Here is a 27,050-nt window from a genome sequence, read left to right on the forward strand (position 1 = left end):
TGACAAAAATCCTGAATGACAGTCCTTCACAACACTTCTAGTAAATTACCCCCAAAAGGAAAGATTTTGCAGCTCTAATGTGTAAAAACCTGCTTGAGACAGTCATGTTAGCATAAACTGCAGATGTATTTTTTCTGTGTCAGCTTGTACAGATACAACTGAACCTCCCAATGTACATGTATTCAACCATAGAGGGAGTCTATCCATGAAAACAAGTCACTGCATAAATTGAATATGAATAAACAATCCAGAAAACTTAGTTTAAAATAAATGAAACATACTGGCCAGAATTTTTTTTATTGGATGGGATTTTTGTGTTGCACGTCTTAGTAACATAATATGTTAGTTATTCCCTGTTTGATGGTAGCATTTGAGGTAGGATGAGTTTGACTTGGCCTTTTAGATGGATAATTCCTGACCCTGAAGACACAAAACCAAGCCTGTCTAACAGAATATTGTGACTAGTGGTGTCATGTCGAATTGTAACAATAGATGGATATACATTGATACATAGATTCAGGAATCATGATATGTTCATCCAATCTCAAAATATTGAGCAAAAAAAGTCATATTGTGTTCCTTTTAACTGATTGAGCTCAGGGAAAAAAATATGTACATATTGTGATATTTATGTTTTGTTTTGAGATTTAATATAAACTTAAGTGATTGTGCTGAATCAGCATGTCTCATATCAATTGCTGGCTTCTCAAAATCCAATACAGTAAATATAGCTTCGAAAGGTATGATTACAGCAGCTTTCAAAGCCTGTGGTACCTAGCCTGTCGATAGAGATATTTAAATCAAATCCAGTGCAGAAGTATTAAAATTCCTTGAGTGGTCTAGTTGAGATATTTAAGTTATTGAAGTTCAATGAAATACAAGTGTAAAACCAAACCTAAGGGGTAAATAAACAAGCTAAAACCTGCCTCAGTCTGGTTGAGTAAGCTGCTCAGTCATATGAAGAATTTCATTACAGATTTCCCACTCATGGCTCATGGGGGTCTAAATGATGTTATTTGATGTTTCTGAACATGGCAGAGAAAACCACAACCTTAAATCTTTTCCAACTGTAGAATGTTTATTATCATGGTTAAAACCTCTATGAAACCCAGGAACATTTTTTTTTTTTAAAAAAAAGGTACAACATAAAGATTACAGATAATGATTATTCAGCCAGATTATATTTGGCATTTGATACATGGGTGCACATACACCACACGGCCATGTTTGGAGTGGACGACAGCATTGGAGATGATTTGACATACCTGAGTATACAACAATACTCACATAGGCTGTGGTGTTTAAACCATGCCACGTTAGTATTATGGCAGTGGTTCAAAAACTTTTTCTGCAGGGCCCCATCAACAACAATAACCGCCCCGCCCCCAGGCCTAGGGCAAGATCATAGACTGTATATAAAAGATGGACGGAGTCACCCGTAGGTTTCTGGAGAGCTGAATTGAAGCTCATTGGGCGGTTCCCATCATCACCATCTTGGCAACGTCACGCATGTCGTCTTTACCAGAAAAAAAAAAAAAAATGGGCAAAGTGGTGGAGCTGCGAGGGGGACTGTGTAGGTGGGGGTGGATGATTGACATCCATCAAACTTCAAAGCGCATTCAGGCCACCAGACCCGTGGGTTTTTAGGGGGAGGACCCCCACCAGTAGAAGTGGCCTCTGACGTTGTCTTGGTATCTACATTGCAACAAATTTACAGCTCAACACGTTTAGAACAAACATTTCTTCAAAGGCTACCACTCTGAGATATGTTCTTGTATTTATTTTCACCTGCTGCAGGTACGCTTTGGCTGTTAAGATTGCATCTGTTGAGATGTAACAGTGCAGAATTCATTTAGGTCCCACACACATGTGCACACGCACACAATAATATATTCACAAAATATGATGACGCATATTGATTATTGGGTTATTAATAAACTGAGCAGGGCCGGTACATCTTATACAGCACTGACGTGCGGTCAGGAGAAGCAGGTGAGGCAGACAGTACTCTGTCTCACCTCAAGGGGGCATAGTTTGATGCTGTTGGATGAATAGTGAAATAAGATGCTCTTTTCAGTTCTTATAATTGTAAATCTGACTCCAGAGGAGTCAGTGCCTCACCAGCCATGGACCTCACCATACATCACTGATCTCCATCATCATTCTTTGTTCAGCTGCAGAGACAGCTCTCGGCTTGCTCTCTTTTTCTGCCAGCTCCTCTTTTCCACCATCCACGTGTCAGGACTTCCTATGTTCCTCAGGACCTCCCACATAGCCAGGCTATGTTAACCTCACTTGAAATAGCCTCGGTTAGATGCAGCTGAAATGTGTTAGTGCTTGAGCCTCAATTCAGAGATGGTGTTAGTTCAACAGAGGGTTTCCTGATACAGCCTGGCTTTTTGTAGCTACATTCATGGAATACTCCCCTGGCAGGTATGTGTGTTTTGTGTGTTATTTACATGGGTGTGTCTCCTTTACCGGCAGAGCTATGGAATCCGGCAGCAGGATCAGACACAGCTGGCAATCATCATCCCATTACCTTAGTATATCAGCTCTGGTCTTCTCTAACCAGTCTGCCCATTCTTCCCTGACGTCGAGGCATTTTGGTCCAGACAACTGCTGCTCACTGGATATTTTCTCTTTTTCAGAACATTCTCTGTAAACTCTGGAGATGGTTGTGTGTAAATCTGCAGTTTCTGAAATACTCAGATCAACCATGCCATGTTCAAAGTCACTTAAATATCCCCTTTTATTAATTTCTCTGATGCTCAATTTGAACTTCAAGTTGCCTTGATCATGTCTACATGATTAAATGCACTGAGTTGCTGCCATGTGATTGGCTGATTTGTGTTAGGAAGTGGAAAGGAACAGATGGATCTAATGAAGTGGCCACTGAGTGTAATTAAAGGCTGAAACTATTAGTTAAGTCTCTCTCTTTAATAGCTGAATATTGTTTGTAATGCCAGTGTTTTATGTCAAGATTGTTACCGAGAAAATAGATTCTAAGTGTGGTATTTGCCCTCATTACAATTAACAGAAAAACTTATAGAGTCTGTTCATTTCTAACCAGTAACCATGATATGAATTGCAATATTTCAACAGCTATATGGTAAAGACTGTAGATATATTTGTTGGGTGGTGGAGAAAAATGTTTTCATAGATAACATTTTACAGGATCTTCAATGCTTTCAATAAATAAAAAAAAAAAAAACTATTTTAGGATTGGAAACAATAACATTTTTTCTTATTATTGGATTATTTTCCTCTAATGAAATATTGATTCATACTCTGACATAGAAGTGTTTTTCTTAGGAACCAGTTATTCTTATCATAGAGGTGTTCTTTATTTAATTCTTTTACTTAATACTTATTAACTGATTTCTTATAAAGATGTATACTCATTTAAAATAGTTTTGTATACCTGATGACAGTTAATGTTTAAAAGAAACCCGATATCAATTTGAATTCTTTTATATTTCCTCAATGGTATATTGTTTGTTGAAATGGAAATTATTTATGTCATATGTACCCTACGTATCTGCTCATTTTGTACTTATTGTTAGTTATATATTGTTAGCTCATCTGTGCTCAACCTCACATTAGTCTTTTAATATGTGCAAGTATGTGTGTGTGTATATGTGTATGTTTATGTGTATGCTTGCTTGTACATACTGGTATGTGAGAGGACGCGGGGATGGAGGGGGTTGTGTGTGTGTGTGTGTGTGTGTGTGTGGGGGGGGGGGGGGGGGTCATTGTATTAACCATGGAAAACACTTTGTGCTGCATTTTTGTATGAAAAGTGCTTTATAAATAAAGACTGATTGATTGATTGATTATACTTATTGTCGGGGAAGGTAACCTATACCCTCCTTATTAGATATATCCCCCAACACAACGAGGGAGTTGCTCACTAGCTACTTTAAATTAGTAGCTAATGTAAGTAAAATCAGGTTATATAAAGACAAATAAAAACAAAACAAATGTAAGTAATGTTTTGTATTGTATCTCCTGTCTGACTGAACTTATTGTATTCTGTGTCTTATACCGTGCAGGCTGGACACTTTTTCTGGGTGGTACTACTTGAAAGCTTTTTTTTTTTTTCTTCTAGTTAATGCATTAAATGAAGTAATAAAGTAGACTAATAATTATGAGAAAGCCATTTTTCAAAGTAAAAAATAGTTTTTATAAGTCATATCTGATTCAAATAAAGTCTTATTTGTCATTTATTATGGCCTCAAAGTTGGAATATTCTCCTCTGTTTCATTTTATATGTAAAATTATGGTTGATAGTTTGGTATTAACATTCCAGTTTTTGAGGTCTGTTGCATTCACTTATTCCATAGTGCGATAACAATGCCATCTTCACAATCCAGAGATTACAAAGAATCCGCTACTAAACCAAAGTGTGCAGCGTAGCAACTGTTGCTCGGTTGCTGTTGCGTTGTGTGGGCGGAATTTTTAATCTGATCACTTCAAAGGACTCTTTTGTGACATGTTATGGGTGGGGCTTAAAACAGTTCCTTATTGACACATAATGCCTGATGACTTCACATTATTCCAACATAGAGCTCAGCTTCTGGATCTATTCTGACAGTTTTGAGTTTTGCCTTGGTTTGTGATTGAGTTTCCACAAAGTTTAGTATTTTTTCTACTAAGACACAGATGTACAGAAAGATGGAGAATATGACACAAGAGATCCCGCGTATAACTGTGGACATGCTGCGACCTTTTGTCCAAAACTTCTTCAGGTCTGTTTCTCCAAAACAGTGGAGACGTTTAGCGTTAGGAAGTCCTGATGAAGACACTAAAACCAGGATGTTTGAACTGGTGATGAAACTAACTGAAGTGTATTCTATATCGATTTTGTCCAAATTTCCAACTGATCTCACATCTAACAGTGATTATTTTTCCACCACTGTGAGTAACACGGTGTCCAGGACTTTTGATGACGTCCTGGGAGTCAGTGAACATTTTTACTCCAGGAGCAGATTGATTTTTGATAACCTATTCATCCAGCATGTGACAAAGTACAGCTGCTTACTACATGATAATCCGTTCCCCACTCTTACAGAGAAACTCAAATACAAATACACAGACAAACTGGTCAACCTGTTATTTGAGCTGATCTGTGAACTTATAGAGATGACGAACAAGAAAGTTCATAAGAAGATCGAACAAACAGCTGGATTTACCTGCAGTGATAAGGGAAATGTGCAATTTGAAGGCCACCTTAAGTTTAGAAACAACTGGGTGACAGACTCCAAAGATGTCAAGGACAGTGGCAACGTTAAAAGAACAGAAGTTGACCAACAGAAATATGTCACTACTCTGCAAAATGGACACCCTTATATGAAGAACCTGGAAGAGAGAGCTGCTCCAGGAACCAAAAAATATAAGAGCAAAGGACTGTGGAGCAGGAGCAAGAATTTCTTTAATAAAAAGAGGTCCAAAGTGGTGCCATTTCAGTTAGAAGCTATCACAGAGACCTCTGATACTGAAGAGGATGAACAGGTAACCTATGTGGAGAAATTTAATCCTGAGGAAGTACCAGATGAGATCACCTACGTCGAGAAATTTAATCCTGAGGATGAACCAGATGAGATTACCTACGTTGAGAAACTTAATCCTGAGGATGAACCAGATGAGATAAACTATGTGGGAAAATTTAATTCAAAGGACAAACCAGGAACCACAAATGTATTAGTTCCTGAGGATCATCAGCAATCTCTGGAGGATGCTGTGTCTCATCTGACTGGCTCAGGGGATGCCCGCAGATGTGTGGACAAAGGTGGATGTGGAGGTGTAGAGGAGGATGGCTGCAGAGCATCCATAAGTCTGCTCATCCAGGCCCTGATGAAGCAGATAATCAAAAAGTCTGAGGTAAGTTGCTATCCAGAAACCATTCAAGTCATCAAAGAGAGGCTGTTAGAAAAAATTTGTGACAAAGTTCAAGGAGAAAATTTTGCTTTCAGGCCAGAAGATTTAGACAGTTTAAGCAACAAAATTTTAGGTGACATCAGAAAAAAGCTTAACTGTTCAAAGACAGAACTCCTGATTCTCATGAGATTAATGGAGCAATCAGTAGACGACGTGATCGTGTCTTGTTTTAAAAGAAAACTAAAGAACTTCTCCAAGAAGCCAGACATCATCAAGTTCTTCTCATCTCTTCTTAAAGTATTCAGAGAGCCATTCAGTGCAACTGATAAGAAACATGTGGAGCTTGCAGCAGGAGATAGAGAATTCCCAAATCAATCCAAAATCAGATAACACTTTATAAAGTGCTTTTCATGCTGAAGGTAAGGCAAGGCAGTTTATTTGTATAGCACAGTTTATGTACAGGACAGTTCGAAGTGCTTTACATAAAAACAAAAGCATGACAGATATGAAGAAATAGTAAAAGGCAGAAACAAATAGCAAAAATCACAATGAAATCATAAATTACATTAAAATGATTAAAAGCAAGATAAGTTAAAATGCAGCTCAAATCCACAACAGATGCTACAGCAAGAGGCCAGAGCAAACACCTTACCATATTTTCACAGGAAAAACACTTAACCTATCCAACATGAAGATATTTAACTTTGAATACTACATGTACAAGCAGAGTAAGAAGAAGCTAGACCCCAGATGTGATTATTGGCTATGATAAATATAGTCCAGCATTTATTCCAGAGACAGGAAAAATATCGAAATACAGACAGATTATACCATCACCAAAGGTATACATCTATATATATAGCCAAGCTCAGACATGTTGTGACATGAGAGATGACATTGAGTGTTATGATGATACACCATGAAAAATAGTCAATCAAGACCAGGGACAGCCCAAAGAGGGAAAAGAGTTTGGAATTGAAGGAACTGCGGAGGCATGTCCGACCCAGACAGATAGTATCCAGAAAGAAGAGGAAAAAAGGAGATATCCTAAGACACAAAGAAATACTCCATTTCGTGCACATTCGGACACAGTGAATTAACGTGTCGCAACTCTGAGGCTGTGTCCGAATGTCCACCCTACTCCCTAACCTCTCGTTCACTACATAGGGATGCACTACATAGCACGCTACATACTGCACTCATTCTCTTGGCGATTCGGACATGAAACTGCCTAGTTTTTCCTTGCCGCAAACCACGTGACTACCACTGTCACCACGGAAATCACAACCTGTGTCAAGATGTCATTCCAAATCCAATCCAAAGTTGTGTGTAAATATTTTTATATTTGATCCTTATGTTGTATTTTATTCTTTGTTTGTTTGCTTATAGGTAATTTCGCGCAGCTCAGTTTTTTTCGCCTCTTTGCGCCATGTTGAGCTTCTGCCTGCAATGCATTGTGATATATATAGAACCGTCTAGTGACTATCGATGCTCACTACTTTTCAAGATGGATTGTGGATCATTTTGAGTGCCCTACTTTTTTCTCTCTGGACATTCAGACATCACAACACAATGGCGTGACCCCTATATAGGGCACTATGTAGTGAGTAGGGTGCACATTCGGACACAGCCTGAGTGTATCGAGGGCCAATCAAAGGTAAAGTAGGGCGGCCTACCTAGCAGCTATCAACGCGAGGGTAACGGATGAATTGCGAGAGTTAACGAAGAGCGGCAGGTCGGTTGGTTAATCAAAGGTAAAGTAGGGCGGCCTACCTAGCAGCTATCAACGCGAGGGTAACGGATGAATTGCGAGATTTAACGAAGAGCGGCAAGTCGGTCGGTTAATGCAGTCTTCACCATGGATCTGCGTTTTGCAAGGATGGAAACTATGCAGACGACAGGACCTAACGTTATAGGTAAGTACATTTAGATTTACGAATTTTGAGGATTTAGTTACAGTTTGACATAGATGGTTTGCTAAAACTTGTTAGCTGAATGCTTAAAGGCATTTTTAAAAAAAAGTCAGAAACTTGAAAATTATCACTTGACAGAATTATGCAAATATAAATGCACTAGCTGGGACTTTTTTAAATCTAATTTAATATTTGTAAGCCTGCAGATACCATGTAAAATAGAATAGATTTGTGTAAGAAAAGCAATGATTAGCATAAATGGCACAGCTGGTGTCATATAGCAGTAAAGTTTTTCCCATTTTTAAAAATTTGTTTCTCTCTCTCTTTACGTCAGAACGCAAGGAGAACATGTTTCCAGTGGTGCGGTGGAGGGAAGGCGAGGATTCTGGAAAGCTTAGTGAAGTAAAAACTGATAATATGTGGGGTTATGATGACTCCAAGATGGACCAACATGGAAATCCCATTTCTACCTACTCAGTCGTTATTGAATGGGACCATGGGAAGAGACAGCAAGGAGGGTGGCCTCACTACAGGGGCACTGCTGTTTTTGTCTGTGGTAAGTTATTGTTGCTATGGTTTACTTGAAAATAGTTCTCTAATTATAGGTTCAATTAAGTCGTCCATGATGAAGAAATTTTTAAGAATAAATAAATAAAGTGCATACATTGGATCTACTGTTTATCAGGACAAATTCGACTACAGTACCAGTCAAAGGTTTGGACACACTTTCCCATTTGATTTAATGAGAAAACGTGTCCAAACTTGTGACTGGTACTGTACTTGGCTCACCTTGACAAATTATACTGTCAAAGACAAGAAGAAAATGGCAAGTTGAGGACAAGAGTTTATGAACTGGAGATGGATGTCCACGATCTTCAGTATCTCAATATAAAAAGGAATGAAGACAGATGGAGAGAAAAGAAATGAGTATAGTAGGCTGTATTACCTTAGCATGATAGATGATAAAAATGTTGATGAAGTGTATGGCTGTCATGATATTCAGACTTGGCATAAAATACTTGGTCACTTAATTTTGATGATGTTTCAAAATTTGAAAAGATGGTTAAAGGCATGTCGATAAAATGGGAAACTTGACAAGGAGAACCAAAACTGTGAAACATGCACACAGGGCAAGTTCACACAAAGTAGAAACAAGCAGGTAGATGCTAAAGCTACAACTCAACTAGAACTAGAATTCGGACATGAAACTGCCTAGTTTTTCCTTGCCGCAAACCCCGTGACTACCACTGTCACCACGGCAATCACAACCCGTGTCAAGATGTCATTCCAAATCCAATCCAAAGTTGTGTGTAAATATTTTTATATTTATTCCTTATGTTGTATTTTATTCTTTGTTTGTTTGCTTATAGGTAATTTCGCGCAGCTCAATTTTTTTCGCCTCTTTGCGCCATGTTGAGCTTCTGCCTGCAATGCATTGTGATCTATATTGACCCGTCTAGTGACTATCGATGCTCACTACTTTTCAAGATGTATTGTGGATCATTTTGAGTGCCCTAATTTTTTCTCTCTGGACATTCAGACACCACAACACAATGGCGTGACCCCTATATAGGGCACTATGTAGTGAGTAGGGTGAACATTCGGACTAAGCCTGAGTATATCGAGGGCCAATCAAAGGTAAAGTAGGGCGGCCTACCTAGCAGCTATCAACGCGAGGGTAACGGATGAATTGCGAGATTTAACGAAGAGCGGCAAGTCGGTCGGTTAATCAAAGGTAAAGTAGGGCGGCCTACCTAGCAGCTATCAACGCGAGGGTAACGGATGAATTGCGAGAGTTAACGAAGAGCGGCAGGTCGGTCGGTTAATCAAAGGTAAAGTAGGGCGGCCTACCTAGCAGCTATCAACGCGAGGGTAACGGATGAATTGCGAGATTTAACGAAGAGCGGCAAGTCGGTCGGTTAATGCAGTCTTCACCATGGATCTGCGTTTTGCAAGGATGGAAACTATGCAGACGACAGGACCTAACGTTATAGGTAAGTACATTTAGATTTACGAATTTTGAGGATTTAGTTACAGTTTGACATAGATGGTTTGCTAAACCTTGTTAGCTGAATGCTTAAAGGCATTTTTAAAAAAAAGTCAGAAACTTGAAAATTATCACTTGACAAAATTATGCAAATATAAATGCACTAGCTGGGATTTTTTTTATCTAATTTAATATTTGTAAGCCTGCAGATACCATGTAAAATAGAATAGATTTGTGTAAGAAAAGCAAAGATTAGCATAAATGGCACAGCTAGTGTCATATAGCAGTAAAGTTTTTCCCATTTTTAAAAATTTGTTTCCCTCTCTCTTTACTTCAGAACACAAGGAGAACATGTTTGCAGTGGTGCGGTGGAGGGAAGGCGAGGATTCTGGAAAGCTTAGTGAAGTAAAAACTGATAATATATGGGGTTATGATGACTCCAAGATGGACCAACATGGAAATCCCATGTCTACCTACTCAGCCGTTATTGAATGGGACCATGTGAAGAGACAGCAAGGAGGGTGGCCTCACTACAGGGGCACTGCTGTTTTTGTCTGTGGTAAGTTATTGTTGCTATGGTTTACTTGAAAATAGTTCTCTAATTATAGGTTCAATTCAGTCGTCCATGATGAAGAAATTTTTAAGAATAAATAAATAAAGTGCATACATTGGATCTACTGTTTATCAGGACAAATTCGACTACAGTACCAGTCAAAGGTTTGGACACATTTTCCCATTTGATTTAATGAGAAAACGTGTCCAAACTTGTGACTGGTACTGTACTTGGCTCACCTTGACAAATTATACTGTCAAAGACAAGAAGAAAATGGCAAGTTGAGGACAAGAGTTTATGAACTGGAGATGGATGTACACGATCTTCAGTATCTCAATATAAAAAGGAATGAAGACAGATGGAGAGAAAAGAAATGTGTATAGTAGGCTGTATTACCTTAGCATGATAGATGATAAAAATGTTGATGAAGTGTATGGCTGTCATGATATTCAGACTTGGCATAAAATACTTGGTCACTTAATTTTGATGATGTTTCAAAATTTGAAAAGATGGTTAAAGGCATGTCGATAAAATGGGAAACTTGACAAGGAGGACCAAAACTGTGAAACATGCACACAGGGCAAGTTCACTCAAAGTAGAAACAAGCAGGTAGATGCTAAAGCTACAACTCAACTAGAACTAGAATTCGGACATGAAACTGCCTAGTTTTTCCTTGCCGCAAACCACGTGACTACCACTGTCACCACGGCAATCACAACCCGTGTCAAGATGTCATTCCAAATCCAATCCAAAGTTGTGTGTAAATATTTTTATATTTATTCCTTATGTTGTTTTTTATTCTTTGTTTGTTTGCTTATAGGTAATTTCGCGCAGCTCAATTTTTTTCGCCTCTTTGCGCCATGTTGAGCTTCTGCCTGCAATGCATTGTGATCTATTTTGACCCGTCTAGTGACTATCGATGCTCACTACTTTTCAAGATGCATTGTGGATCATTTTGAGTTCCCTAATTTTTTCTCTCTGGACATTTAGACACCACAACACAATAGAGTGACCCCTATATAAGGCACTATGTAGTGAGCAGGGTGAACATTCGGACTAAGCCTGAGTATATCGAGGGCCAATCAAAGGTAAAGTAGGGCGGCCTACCTCGCAGCTATCAACGCGAGGGTAACGGATGAATTGCGAGATTTAACGAAGAGCGGCAGGTCGGTCGGTTAATCAAAGGTAAAGTAGGGCGGCCTACATAGCAGCTATCAACGCGAGGGTAACGGATGAATTGCGAGATTTAACGAAGAGCGGCAAGTCGGTCGGTTAATCAAAGGTAAAGTAGGGCGGCCTACCTAGCAGCTATCAACGCGAGGGTAACGGATGAATTGCGAGATTTAACGAAGAGCGGCATGTCGGTCGGTTAATCAAAGGTAAAGTAGGGCGGCCTACCTAGCAGCTATCAACGCGAGGGTAACGGATGAATTGCGAGATTTAACGAAGAGCGGCAAGTCGGTCGGTTAATGCAGTCTTCACCATGGATCTGCGTTTTGCAAGGATGGAAACTATGCAGACGACAGGACCTAACGTTATAGGTAAGTACATTTAGATTTACGAATTTTGAGGATTTAGTTAGTTTGACATAGATGGTTTGCTAAACCTTGTTAGCTGAATGCTTAAAGGCATTTTAAAAGAAAAGTCAGAAACTTGAAAATTATCACTTGACAGAATTATGCAAATATAAATGCACTAGCTGGGATTTTTTTTATCTAATTTAATATTTGTAAGCCTGCAGATACCATGTAAAATAGAATAGATTTGTGTAAGAAAAGCAAAGATTAGCATAAATGGCACAGCTAGTGTCATATAGCAGTAAAGTTTTTCCCATTTTTAAAAATTTGTTTCCCTCTCTCTTTACTTCAGAACACAAGGAGAACATGTTTGCAGTGGTGCGGTGGAGGGAAGGCGAGGATTCTGGAAAGCTTAGTGAAGTAAAAACTGATAATATATGGGGTTATGATGACTCCAAGATGGACCAACATGGAAATCCCATTTCTACCTACTCAGCCGTTATTGAATGGGACCATGTGAAGAGACAGCAAGGAGGGTGGCCTCACTACAGGGGCACTGCTGTTTTTGTCTGTGGTAAGTTATTGTTGCTATGGTTTACTTGAAAATAGTTCTCTAATTATAGGTTCAATTCAGTCGTCCATGATGAAGAAATTTTTAAGAATAAATAAATAAAGTGCATACATTGGATCTACTGTTTATCAGGACAAATTCGACTACAGTACCAGTCAAAGGTTTGGACACATTTTCCCATTTGATTTAATGAGAAAACGTGTCCAAACTTGTGACTGGTACTGTACTTGGCTCACCTTGACAAATTATACTGTCAAAGACAAGAAGAAAATGGCAAGTTGAGGACAAGAGTTTATGAACTGGAGATGGATGTACACGATCTTCAGTATCTCAATATAAAAAGGAATGAAGACAGATGGAGAGAAAAGAAATGTGTATAGTAGGCTGTATTACCTTAGCATGATAGATGATAAAAATGTTGATGAAGTGTATGGCTGTCATGATATTCAGACTTGGCATAAAATACTTGGTCACTTAATTTTGATGATGTTTCAAAATTTGAAAAGATGGTTAAAGGCATGTCGATAAAATGGGAAACTTGACAAGGAGAACCAAAACTGTGAAACATGCACACAGGGCAAGTTCACTCAAAGTAGAAACAAGCAGGTAGATGCTAAAGCTACAACTCAACTAGAACTAGAATTCGGACATGAAACTGCCTAGTTTTTCCTTGCCGCAAACCACGTGACTACCACTGTCACCACGGCAATCACAACCCGTGTCAAGATGTCATTCCAAATCCAATCCAAAGTTGTGTGTAAATATTTTTATATTTATTCCTTATGTTGTATTTTATTCTTTGTTTGTTTGCTTATAGGTAATTTAGCGCAGCTCAATTTTTTTCGCCTCTTTGCGCCATGTTGAGCTTCTGCCTGCAATGCATTGTGATCTATATTGACCCGTCTAGTGACTTTCGATGCTCACTACTTTTCAAGATGCATTGTGGATCATTTTGAGTGCCCTACTTTTTTCTCTCTGGACATTCAGACACCACAACACAATGGCGTGACCCCTATATAGGGCACTATGTAGTGTGTAGGGTGCACATTCGGACACAGCCTGAGTATATCGAGGGCCAATCAAAGGTAAAGTAGGGCGGCCTACCTAGCAGCTATCAACGCGAGGGTAACGGATGAATTGCGAGATTTAACGAAGAGCGGCATGTCGGTCGGTTAATCAAAGGTAAAGTAGGGCGGCCTACCTAGCAGCTATCAACGCGAGGGTAACGGATGAATTGCGAGATTTAACGAAGAGCGGCAAGTCGGTCGGTTAATGCAGTCTTCACCATGGATCTGCGTTTTGCAAGGATGGAAACTATGCAGACGACAGGACCTAACGTTATAGGTAAGTACATTTAGATTTACGAATTTTGAGGATTTAGTTAGTTTGACATAGATGGTTTGCTAAACCTTGTTAGCTGAATGCTTAAAGGCATTTTTAAAAAAAAGTCAGAAACTTGAAAATTATCACTTGACAGAATTATGCAAATATAAATGCACTAGCTGGGATTTTTTTTATCTAATTTAATATTTGTAAGCCTGCAGATACCATGTAAAATAGAATAGATTTGTGTAAGAAAAGCAAAGATTAGCATAAATGGCACAGCTAGTGTCATATAGCAGTAAAGTTTTTCCCATTTTTAAAAATTTGTTTCCCTCTCTCTTTACTTCAGAACACAAGGAGAACATGTTTGCAGTGGTGCGGTGGAGGGAAGGCGAGGATTCTGGAAAGCTTAGTGAAGTAAAAACTGATAATATATGGGGTTATGATGACTCCAAGATGGACCAACATGGAAATCCCTATTTCTACCCACCTACTCAGCCGTTCTTGAATGGCTTCATGGGAAGAGACAGCAAGGAGGGTGGCCTCACTACAGGGGCACTGCTGTTTTTGTCTGTGGTAAGTTATTGTTGCTATGGTTTACTTGAAAATAGTTCTCTAATTATAGGTTCAATTAAGTCGTCCATGATGAAGAAATTTTTAAGAATAAATAAATAAAGTGCATACATTGGATCTACTGTTTATCAGGACAAATTCGACTACAGTACCAGTCAAAGGTTTGGACACACTTTCCCATTTGATTTAATGAGAAAACGTGTCCAAACTTGTGACTGGTACTGTACTTGGCTCACCTTGACAAATTATACTGTCAAAGACAAGAAGAAAATGGCAAGTTGAGACAGATGGAGAGAAAAGAAATGTGTATAGTAGGCTGTATTACCTTAGCATGATAGATGATAAAAATGTTGATGAAGTGTATGGCTGTCATGATATTCAGACTTGGCATAAAATACTTGGTCACTTAATTTTGATGATGTTTCAAAATTTGAAAAGATGGTTAAAGGCATGTCGATAAAATGGGAAACTTGACAAGGAGAACCAAAACTGTGAAACATGCACACAGGGCAAGTTCACACAAAGTAGAAACAAGCGGGTAGATGCTAAAGCTACAACTCAACTAGAACTAGTACACAGAGACTTATGCGTTCCTATTTAACCAGCAGATAAAGAAGGGAACAGTCTATGCAATATCATTTATTGTTGGTTACTGTGGGATGACTTTTCCATACTTTATCAAAACAAACAGTGACACGATAAAAGCTACAGAAAAATTCATAGCAGATGTAGCTCCATATGGAAAAATAAAGTGTATCAGGTCAGATAACAGTTTCTGGGTTTTTGTAATGTCCAATTCTGTTTTCCTGTTTTCCCTCATGTGCTCTGGTTTCTGTTCCTAGCTCGTTACCCCACCTGGTTTGATGTCATTCACGTCACCTGCATCTTGTTACTCCCTCGGTCTATAAATCCTGTTGGTTTTCAGTTTTGCTTTGTCAGATCCTTGTGTGTGGCTCATACACCTGTACCGTGTGTTTCCTGTTCCTCAGTTTGAGTTTATTAAACTCATTTTCACCTGCACGACCTGTCTCCTGCCTTGACTGCCTGCAAGTGGGTCCGCACCTCCGACAACACATGCGTAACAGAAGGATCTGACCAGACATGGACCCAGCAGGCGGTATGATTACACTCTTTGAGTATCTTAGCCGAGAGGCGGCTAAGTGCTCCTCTGATCAGGGTGGACCTAGATCCTCCACTCCCCGAGCTTCCTCCCAATAGGTCCTGGAGGAGGAGACCGTCCAGGCGTAGGGAGTGGAGCCCTCCCATGAGCATTTCCTCCAGTGATCTGGTGGGATGGCTCCGTGGGATGGATCCAGAGCCAGAGCCACTGGATTATTCCCAGCAGTCGAGTTTCCTGGGAACCAGGTTGGCTTTTAGGACACCTCCACCCAGTCGGTCCAGATGGCATGCTCCAGTGGGGACTCGTTTGGCAGCCATTAATGGGGACCCGTTTGACGCCCCTCATGCAGCCTCCGAGCGGGTCGATATGAACTCACCTCTAAAACCACCAAAACCGAGGAGACGCTCGAGGAGGAGGTCGCAGAGTTTGGAGAAATCCTCCTGGTCTCCTGAGCCACCACCAGCTCCGAAGTTCATGTCTCCAGTGTCTCCTTCTGCTCCAGTGCCTCAGCACCCCACGCCTGCTCCAAGGTCCTGCCCCGCAGCGTCCAGCACCAGCTCCGAGGTCCTCCCCAGTGCCGCAGCGTCCGACGCCTGTGCCCAGGTCTTGTCCGGTTCTTCAGCGTCCAATGCCTGCGCCCAGGTCCTGCCCTCCTCTTCTGGTCCCTGTCCTCAAGGGGGTCTCCAGTGGTGACGCCTCTCTTCTGGTTCCTTTTCCTGAGGGGGTCAACAGTTGTGACGCTCCTCTTCTGGTCCCTGTCCCTGAGGGGGTCTCCAGTCGTGATGCCTCCCTTCTGGTCCGTGTTCCTGAGGGGGTCAACGGTGGTGACGCCTCTCTTCTGGTCCCTGTCCCTGAGGGGGTCTCCAGTGGTGACGTCTGTCTTCTGGTTCCTGTCCCTGAGGGGGTCTCCAGTGGTGACGTCTCTCTTCTGGTTCCTGTTCCTGAGGAGGTCCCTGGTCAAGACGCTTCCCTTCCTCTTCTGGTGCCCGGCGCCGAGGAGATCGCCCCTTCTTCGCCGCTAGTGGTTAACGAACTGACTATGCTGTGTTCTCTGGTTCCAGGGCTCGTTGCATTATGGTGCCTGCTGAACCCTCCGGAAAGTCCATTCCAGTCAGTGAGCCTTCCAGAGATCCAGCCTGCAGAGAATCTGTCTGCTCAGTCTGCAGAGATCCAACCTGCTCTGCCCACAGAGAATCTGTCTTCTCAGCCTCCGGAGATCCAGCCCGCCTGTCCTCCAGCGTTCCGGTCCAAGCCTGCTCAGCCTTTGGTGATCCAGCCTGCCCGTCCGCCGCCAGAGATCCAGCCTGCCTGTCTGTCCGCCGCCAGAGATCCAGCCTGTCCGTCCGCCGCCAGAGATCCAGCTTGCCCGTCCACCGCCAGAGATCCAGCCTGCCCGCCTGCCCGGCCGCCACCAGAGATCCAGCCTGCCTGGCCGCCTGAGAACCCAATGTCTGTGCGTCCTCCGGGTTGTCCTCCAGAGGTCCAGCCCAAGTCTTCACGACCTCCAGGTCGTCCGCCAGAGATTCTGCCCCAGTCCATCTGGCCCCCCGGCCGGCCTTCTGACCTGATCCTGCTGTCTGCTCATCCTCCGGGTCGTCCTCCAGAGGCCTGGCCCAGGTCTTTTCGACCTCCAGGTCGTCCGCCGGAGATTCTGCCCCATTCCGTCCGGCCTCCGGGACGGCCTCCTGAACTGACCCTGTTGTCTGCCCGGCCTCCGGGTTGCCCTCCTGATCTGACCCTGTGGTCTGCTCGGCCTCCGGGTCGCCCCCCTGAACCCTGTCATGGGGCCTGTTTTTGTTTTTGGTCTGGGGTTTCTGGGTTTTTGTCATGTCCGGTACTGTTTTCCTGTTTTCCCTCATGTGCTCTGGTTTCTGTTCCTAGCTCGTTACCCCACCTGGTTTGATTTGTCATTCACGTCACCTGCGCCTTGTTACTCCCTCGGTCTATAAATCCTATTGGTTTTCAGTTTTGCTTTGTCAGATCCTTGTGTGTACTCATGCACCTGTACCGTGTGTTTCCTGCTCCTCAGTTTGAGTTTAATAAACCTGCACGACCTGTCTCCTGCCTCGACTGCCTGCAAGTGGGTCCGCACCTCCGACAACACACACGTAACACAAATGATATGAAACATCAAAAGGATGAACTGGAAGACGCAGCAGAAATTATTTTACAAAGAGATGAGCTTGTTACAAAAATAGAAAAGAAAAATGTTTCTTTGAAGGTTAGGATAAATGAGCTGAATTCAATCAGGAACTGCTTACTGAAGTCAAATCAAGATTTAAAGAAACAGCTTGAAAAAAAGGAGTAATTAGACAGGGATCAGTGTGAAAGACAGAAATACAGCACTCCGCAGTAAAATACATTTAAATCTAAACTGCAGGAGACTGATGTAGAAACGCAGGTGAAGCATTTAGATGATAGTACATCTCAGACAAGATGGTGGAGTCCTGGTGCAAAATGGCTGTTAAAACAGTCTGCATCGGCTCTAATGACTGGCATTTTTTATCATGTAGGAATACAGGCTCTGGACAACTTTTGCAGTTCTCCAGAACTACGCCCATTTTCATGTCAAATAGGTATTGCAAATATCCAAGAGAAACACACACACATATATATGGAGAGTATATGTATGTATGTATGTGCAATATCATTACTTGTGCAATATTGTAAAATCATTCTGTATATATGTTTTTCTTTGTACAGACTACTATATAGATTTTTTTTATATAGACTTCTTTTATTTATATTTATTATATATCAATGATTATTTAAAATATCACAAAGCAAAGTAAAAAAAAATATTTTTAAAATTAAATTCCAAAACTGTTCTTAGTGCAGGTTTTGCTTTACCTTGTCATATCATGCAAAAAAAAACAAAAGGTACCGGTAATGGTACTCTCAGAAATGAGATAGGGTTCAATTCCATGCAGTGCCCTGCTGAAAGCATGTAACACTGACAAGCGTGTAACATTAAGTTAAATTAAAAATTAGGACATAAATGAAGGTTTATATATATATATATATATATATATATATATAGCTCAAGTGCAAGTGGGAACTTCTGGTGGTAAAATGTGAAGCCTATGAAATTCATAATTAGGGGCGTGTCCTTTTGATTGACAGGTATCCAGTATCCACGGCAAGACAGGAGAATGTAGCACAGGCTGAATCAAATGGCTGAATGTCCTCTTCCACATATCATTCAGTTCTGCAAAGGCCTGGTAACGAGCCATTCGTGATTCAGGTTTGTTGAAGGAAGGGATGCATGAAAAGCTGTAGGATAGTAGATCTCGAGGACCGTACAGGGACCAGACAGCTCGTACAAGGGTGTCCGGCACTCCATACTCCGGGAGTACCCCCCACAGGAGTCCCCAGGGAACACAGTCAAACGCCTTCTCCAAGTCCACAAAGCTCATGTAGATTGGCTGAGCGAACTCCCATGCCCCACTCCAAAACCCAGAAGAGAGTGTAGAGCTGGTCCACTGTTCCACGACCAGGACGAAAACCACACTGCTCCTCCTCAATCCGAGGTTCGACTATACAACTGACCCTCCTCTCCAGCACCGCTGAATAGAACTTACCAGGGAGACTGAGGAGTGTGATCCCCCTGTAGTTGGAACACACGCTCCAGTCCCCATTTTTGAAGAGGGGGACTACCACCCCAGTCTGCCAGTCCAGGGGATCTGTCCCCGATGTCCACGCGATGCTGCAAAGGCGTCTCAGCCAAGACAGACCTACAGCATCCAGAGCCTTAAGGAACTCTGGGCGGACCTCATCCACCCCTGGGGCCCTGCCACCGAGAAGCTTTTTCACCTCAGCGACCTCAGGCCCAGAGATGGGACAGCCAGTACCACGGTCCCCAGACTCTGCTTCTTCATCGGAATACATGCTGGTGGGATTGAAAAGGTCTTCGAAGTATTCCCTCCATCACCTCACCTGCACTTCCACCCAGAATCCTTTGCGCCAAATGGGATCAGACCACCACACGCTGCACAATTGTGGGTCCTCCATTCGACATGAGTAAGAACTTTTCAGCTGTCTAATTAAGTACATTTATATATATGTGTGTGCGTGTGTGTAGGGGTAGCACGTTTGCCTAAAAGCATTAAGCAGTGTTATTAGTAAACATTAAACTAACAGAATGTTGATGGAACATTGTGGTGATTTTTTTTTAAACCAAGGCAGCTAGCACAGGCTTAAACTTTGAGGCTTTACAGCTTTCTCTTTTGGGTACCAACTTTCTCCAGCAGTGTTACACCCCGGATTTTAACCTCCCTCATTTAGACACGTTGCGTCAAAGAGACAGAGCTCCAGAGTGGGAGCTTTATAGCTCAGTCATGAGTGGAGGAGGAGCGAGGCGTCAGAATGCCGCCCGGTATCCGTTTTTTTTTTAAAATCTTAGTCAAGTTAAGTAAATGAACCGGAAGCTCTATCTCGGGTGATGGTTTGTGGCTTACTCTCTCATCAAATCTCTCATTTTACCATTCATATTCAAGTGTAAAAGAAGCCAAAGTTTGGAAATAAGAAGGCCATAAGAAAACAGAGCCACATGTTTTATTCAAAAACTCCCAAGTGTGTCAACTGACGTTTTACTGAGGTAAGAGTGAAGCAGTTACTTTAAGACGTTTTTTCTCTTTCCTTTGTTGTTTTTTGACAAACTTGTCTTTCAGCTGCAGGATGAGTTTTGCAGGATTACCACACCAGGAACCAAAATTGATGTCCAAGCTGGATGAGTGTTCTCCCAAGCTGTTGGCTGTCTTTAATTCCAAGGGTGGAGCCATGGGGTTGAAACCGCAGGCCATCTTACATAACGTATTTTTCAATGACTTTTCATTTTGATATTTCCTTTTGCAGTCAAATTACTAGGATATCAGTTGCTACACAGTTGTCCCCTTGGTTAAACGACAGCACTCACTGTCTAAGACGCGTTTATGGAAGAAAACTGGTTTGCATGTCCACCGGCTTTACCTGAACGATCTCCTGGCTTCCTTTAACGATGCTGTTTCTCAAATTTAATCTCAAAAGGTCATTGTAATCCTAAAGTCTTATTTAACACCATTACTAAATTAATTACTCCTACTGCTCCTGCAGTCCCCATTGCTTCAAATGAGGAGTGTGAAAAATACCTTTTTTCTGAAAAAGTCAAAATGGTGAGAAGCTCTACGTCTCCATCAGCTGTGTTACTGTCTGTTCCCAGTCCAGCTCGGCCTGTGATTATAAATAACTCTTCACCCGTTTATTTATCCGAGTTGGTGACATTAGTTGGCCCAGTGAAGGCATCTTCTTGCTTTCTTGATGTTGTACCTACATCCCTATTTAAAGCTGTCTTCCAGGCTATTGGTCCATGTGTGCCTACAAGAATAAACTCCTCTCTGCTGCTTGGTCAAGTTCCTGACAATTTCAAGAATACTGTCATTCATCCATTCTTAAAAAAACCTAAGCTCGATCTAGGGCTGGGCGAGTAATTGAATTTTAATCACAATTACGATCTGGGTTTTCAACGATCATAAAAAAAAACGGATCCGATTATTTGCTCCTTCTCAGTTTCCTCTTGTGTTGTTTTCAGTTGCAAATCGAGCGCAGCTGGCATTGCAGCGCTCTGCTGCAGACTCCTCCCACAGCTGCAGACTCCTCCCACAGCCCGTCAGCTTTAGTTTTATTCAGCGCGAGTTGCAAACACCTCGCCAGTTAAGGGCTGGACACATGGGAGGTAACGTTGCTTCTTCTCCATAATTTTCTATCGATCTTGCACGATGAGGCGAAAATCGCTGCCCTCCTCCAGCCAAGTGTCAGGCGACATTCGTGCATGTGAAATGTTGCGCTCGTTCACGCAGACATGCACACGGGGGGCTTGCGACGCGACACAAGAAAATAGAAAAAAATTTTTTTTTTGTGAGTCGCAACTAAATAATCCACTAGCTCCCAGAGGGACAGAGAGATAAACGTTGTAAACAAACAGAACTTTTTTTCTCAGTTAAAACAGTGAACAACCCAGGATTTAAGAAACTCATCAACACTTTGGACAAACGGCATCACCTCGTCTCCATGTTAGTGGAGTTTCTCCCTGCCCTGTATGATGAGTGTGGTGAGGGTGTTGTTAAGGACGTGGCCAATGTTTTGCCACTGCTGCGGACCTGTGATCAAGCCGCACCATAGAGCCTTATATAAATGTTGCGCTACATTTTATTGACGTAGATTTCAATGTGAAAACAAAATGTCTTCTGACTCATTTTTTCCAGATCACACCGGGCAGAACATAGCAGCTGGTCTGAGACAAACAATAGCTACTGGGACCTGGTGGAAAGAAATTAGTCTGTATTACCACAGTCAAGCTTCAAATGTCACACTGGATTATTATCCCAATGATATTCAGCTATTTATTTCTTTTAAACCTCAGGATGTTTTTAGGATTCAGATCTTGCTTGGGTGCTTGATGCTGTCAGGAGCTGGCTGAATGGTAACTTTCTTAAACTTAATGATGCAAAAACTAAGGTCCTTGTTTGTGCCCCTGATAGATTTTTCCCTAAGATAGATGAGAGTCTCGGCCCACTTGCCTCATATATTAAGCCCTTGGTCAGGGACCTTTGTGTAACTCCTGACCCTACACTGTCTTTAGATGCGCATATAAAATCACTTGTTCGCTCTTGTTTTTGTCATCTCAGAAACGTCGCCAAGCTGAGTCTAGTTGTCTCACCGCCTGAGATGGAGATGATCGTCCATGCCTTCATCTCATCCAGACCTCATTACTGTAATTGTATCTTCACATGCTTAAGCAAAAAATCTCGACCGTCTCCAGATTGTTCAGAACACTGCTGCAAGGCTGATAACAAAATCCACCAAATTCACTCATGTCGCTCCATTACTGATCCAGCTGCACTGGCTTCCCATTCATTACAGAGTACACTTTAAAATTCTGGCTTTAACTTATCGAGCCCTACATGACCAAGCACCTGAATATATCAGAGACCTTCTACAGCCCTACGTTCCCAGCAGGTCCCTTAGATCAAGTGATCAAGGTCTGCTGGTTGTTAAGCCAACACGGCTGGAAACTAAAGGTGACAGAGCCTTAGCAGCAGAGGCTCCTTCCCTCTGGAACTCCTTCCTCTCAGCCTGAGATCTGTGGACTCCATGATCTCTTTTAGAAAGCAGTTAAAACACATCTTTTTAAACTTGCTTTTACTTAGTTTTATTTGTATTTATGTTCTCTGTGTTATTTTGTTCTGTTTTTTGTTTTTGTTTTTTTTTGTTAAGCACTTTGTAATTTTTATCTTGAAGGGTGCTGTATAAATAAAGATTTACCCACTTTACTTACTTTTACACACAATTAACTACTTCTGAAAATCTAATATTTTCAACTCCTCATTCACATATTGTAAGTTACATTGATTTGGTCACTTCAGCATTTCATGAAAATAGTTGGAGAACCAGCATAAAATGCTTGTAGTACCACAGATAATCCAAGTCTCACTGATGTTTCAAAACAGCTGCATTCCTTACATGAATTTCCACATAATGCATCTCAATGCTGAGTTGGCCTTGGATGTGAGGATGTGTTCACATTAGCAGCTTCAGACCAAGCTCAAGATGAGCCTCTGAATTTGAGGTCATAGCTGTAACTGAAATAATTGTGCTATTGCAACACTGATAGTTAAAAAACTTGCAGCAAACTTAAATTATGTGTCCAGCGGTACTAAGGACTTTTAACAATATTGTCTTGAGTTAAGCATTCAGTACGCTGCTAAACAGCTACGACTAAACAACTAAATCACCAGACAAATCTGCTGTATGGGAATTAATCTCTTTTTTTGTTGTTGTTGTCATAATGTCAGATGAATTCTTTGAATGACTTAAGCCTTTTGTTAAAATGGGAACAACTTTCAGGTCTTGGCACTCTAAACTTGGAAAAAATCCTGTTACAATAAAGTCTTGATAAGTGATCTTACTGGGTGCATCATATCGCGTTGTATGTTTTGTTACTTAAACATTAGAGTTGAAATAGATTAGTGGTGTATAACCAGAGAATGGTGATTATTCTTGTCTTTTCAGGCACCAAGCAATCCAAGCATCTATTTTACCAGAGATCTTGTTGTTCAGTGCCTGATGGTGTACCTTGGAGAACATACTGATCAACTCTTCAAAGCGTTTAAAGTAAGTTGAAGCAATTGTTAAAAGAGAAAAATGTTATATTCTGCCATGCACCCTTTCCTAAGACTGGTATGTTTTGAATGCTAAATTACAACTATAATATTTTTCCAACACAACCCTCTGCCTGTAAAACCCTACATTCTAGCATTTATTTGATTGTTTTTAGTGATACTTACCGTTTTTACTTACCAGTCACGCAACTAGCCAGGCAAAAGCTACTTGGGAATGGCTCAAATAATGCATCAAGGAATCGGATGCCTTCACCTCGCCTCCAAATTCCCCATTTACCAGTTTGATGGGACACAGCAGCATTTGCGGGAACCGGTCTCAATCCTCAGATATTTCTTATCCACAATGTCTGAATGATGTTTTGACATGTCCATGACAAAACATCCTTCAGACACTTCGTGACCCCCAGGTATTCTTTGTCAATGCCCTGTCCATTTAACATACTGCATGTCCAATGTGACAGTTTAAAATGGATTCTCATTTAAAAGTAAAGGGTTTTTAAGGATCTCTTCAGAAATAGGACTTGTTTTTAGTATATTTGCATCTCAACTTGATGTACAGTGCCATGAATATGTATTTGCCCCCTTCCTGATTTCTGTGTTTTTTGCATATTTATCACTCACGGAGGTTTCAGATCATCAAACCAATTTTAATATCACACAGAGACAACCCAAGGAAATACAAAATGTAGTTTTGAAATGTTGATTCCATGTATTAAGGCACAAAAAAAAATCAAAACGTATCTGGCCCTATGTGAAAAAGTAATTGCCCCCCTTGCTAAAACTCAAAGTAACTGTGATTAACAACAGTTTTTGGGAAAGCTGAGTTCAATTCTACAAGCCACACCCAAACCTGATTGCCACCACCTGGGTTCAAATCAAGAAATCACTTAAATTAGATCTGTTAGACAAAGTGAAGTAGGCTACAAGATCTCAAGAACATGCCACGATCCAAAGAAATTCCAGAAGAATTAAGAAAAAAAGTAATCGAGATCCATCAGTCTGGAAAAGGCTACAAAGCCATTTCCAAGGCTGTGGGGATCCAGCGAACCACTGTCAGAGCCATTATCCACAAATGGAGAAAGCTGGGAACAGTGGCAAACCTTCCCAGGAGTGGTCGACCACCTAAAATTACTCCAAGAGTGCGACGGCGGGTAATCCAGGAGGTTACAAAAGACCCTCACAAAACATCAAAGGAACTGCAGGCCTCGCTGGCCTCAGTTAAGGTCAGTGTGCATGACTCCACCATAAGAAAGGTACTGGCCAAAGGTGGCATCCATGGCAGAGTACCCAGGCGAAAACCACTGCTGTCAAAAAAGAACACAAAGGACCGTCTCACATTTGCCAAAAGGTATCTCGATTATCCTCAAGACTTTTGGAGAAACATTTTATGGACTGATGAGTCAAAAATTGACCTTTTTGGAAGATGCACAGCCCGCTACATCTGGCGCACAAATGGCACAGCATTTGACAAAAAGAACATTATGCCCACAGTAAAGCATGGTGGTGGCAGTGTGATGGTCTGGGGTTGCTTTGCTGCCTCAGGACCAGGACAACTTACTGTGATTGATGGCATAATGAATTCTGGTGTTTACCAGGAAATTCTGAAGGACAATGTCAGGCCATCAGTTCGTGCCCTCAAGCTCAAGCGCTCTTGGATCATGCAGCAGGACAACGATCCAAAGCACACCAGCAAGTCCACCTCTGAATGGCTCAAGAAAAACAAAATGAAGGTTTTGGAGTGGCCAAGTCAGAGTCCAGATTTAAATCCAATTGAAATGCTGTGGTCTGACCTTAAGCGCGCGGTTCATGCAAGACGACCCTCCAATATGGCTGACTTGAAAAGATTTTGCAAAGAGGAGTGGGCCAAAATCCCTCCACTGTCATGATCTGTGGTGTGGGGCTCAGTTTTTTCAGCTGCCCTGAACGCCTCATCTCCGCCAGCTCTTGATTAGGGCTGATGCGCTACACCTGTACCAAGCCCTATTTAGACAGCTCTGTGACATTCCTCCAGCGCCAGATCGTCGTGGTTTCACCCTGCACGTATCCAGCCTCTGTTACCTGTCTGTTTCCCGTATAACCTGTCTGCCTGCCTGCCTGTTGACGACCCTGTGTTCCGGAACCTGGATATTCGCCTCTGCTCGTTCCCTCACTGGTAACTCTGCCTCCGCTAATATTTGGACCCCCTGTATGTTTGACCCCTGGACTGCTCTCTGGAATCTCCCTTTAGATCACGGACTTGGTTTTTGCTGCTCATCGGAAAACACGGATGCACCTGCCGCTGTCTTCCACCACCCGGACACTCTGATCACCGTCAGTTTCAATATTACCTTGCTATTCGTCAGTCTGTTAAATAAACCCCCATTACCTATCCCTGGGTTTTCTGATAATTTATGAGTCCTCCTTGCTGGTACGTGACAGTACGATCTGGCCAAACCATGGACTCGTCAGATCTCAGGGATAGGTGCGCCATTACACAATCCGTTCCGAACTACCGTTCCTCACAAGCCCCTCTGTCTAAGTCTGCCCCAAAGAAGCTCAACTTCCGGCAAGCTACTCCGTCTGTTAATCCGACTCACGAGTCGGGTACGTTTACCGCTGACCGGTATTCTGGTGACCCAAGTCAGTGTCAAGCCTTTCTGACTCATTGTGCGCGGGAAATTGAGCGTTGTCCGTCCTTTTTTCCGACCGAAAGGGTTAAGTTGGCTTACGTCGTGTCTCGTCTGTCCGGTCCAGCACAGTCATGGGGTTTTAAACTCTGGGAAAGGGGCCTGCCGGTGTCTGCCACATTTCAAAGCTTTACAGAGGAATTATATCGGACTTTTGGACCACCCAATTCCAAACTGGAGACAGTCATCACTCCGACACCTGCTTCCCAGACAAACCAGCCTAGTATAATGACTGCTTCAGTTCCACTGCTCACATCTCCAGTGTCACCTCCAGCTCCCAGGCTCACGTCTCCGGTTCCCCGGCCTGCTCAGCCTGCGAAGGTCCTGTCTGCTCAGCCTGCAGAGGTCCTGTCTGCTCAGTCTCCAGAGACCCTGCCTGTTCCACCTCCGGAGGCCCAGCCTACAGAGGACCAGCCGCCAACGCCTGCTCTAGAGTCTGCTCCGCAGCCTCCGATGCCTGCAACCCCGTACTGCTCCTCTCTTCTGGTTCCTGTTCCTGAGGAGGTCCCTGGTCCGGTCGCTCCTCTCCCTCTTCTGGTCCCCGGTCCTCCGCCAGAAGTAATGGATTCTGTTTGTCTTCCAGAGCTCCAGCTCCAGTCAGCGCGCAGCCCTAAGCCGCAGCTCCAGTCAGCGCGCAGTCCTGGGTTCCAACTCCAGGCAGCGCGCAGCCCTGAGCCGCAGCTCCAGTCAGCGTGCAGCCCTGAGCCGCAGCTCCAGTCAGCGTGCAGCCCTGAGCCGCAGCTCCAGTCAGCGTGCAGCCCTGAGCCGCAGCTCCAGTCAGCGTGCAGCCCTGA

General features: G+C 42.3%; 1 protein-coding gene and 1 long non-coding RNA gene across 2 annotated transcripts in view; one reads left to right on the plus strand and one right to left on the minus strand.

Annotated features, from left to right (window-relative positions):
- Positions 1 to 27,050, minus strand: part of avpr1ab (arginine vasopressin receptor 1Ab) — a 34,639-nt gene that overhangs the window by 2,759 nt on the left and 4,830 nt on the right. The gene's annotated exons all lie outside the window — the stretch shown is intronic.
- Positions 135 to 25,841, plus strand: LOC121634509. The gene is made up of 3 exons (XR_006009251.1): positions 135 to 146; positions 18,475 to 18,479; positions 25,602 to 25,841. It is a non-coding gene; the product is annotated as an uncharacterized LOC121634509 (long non-coding RNA).

The sequence above is a fragment of the Melanotaenia boesemani genome, chromosome 23, assembly GCF_017639745.1.
Source record: "Melanotaenia boesemani isolate fMelBoe1 chromosome 23, fMelBoe1.pri, whole genome shotgun sequence".
NCBI lineage: Eukaryota > Metazoa > Chordata > Actinopteri > Atheriniformes > Melanotaeniidae > Melanotaenia > Melanotaenia boesemani.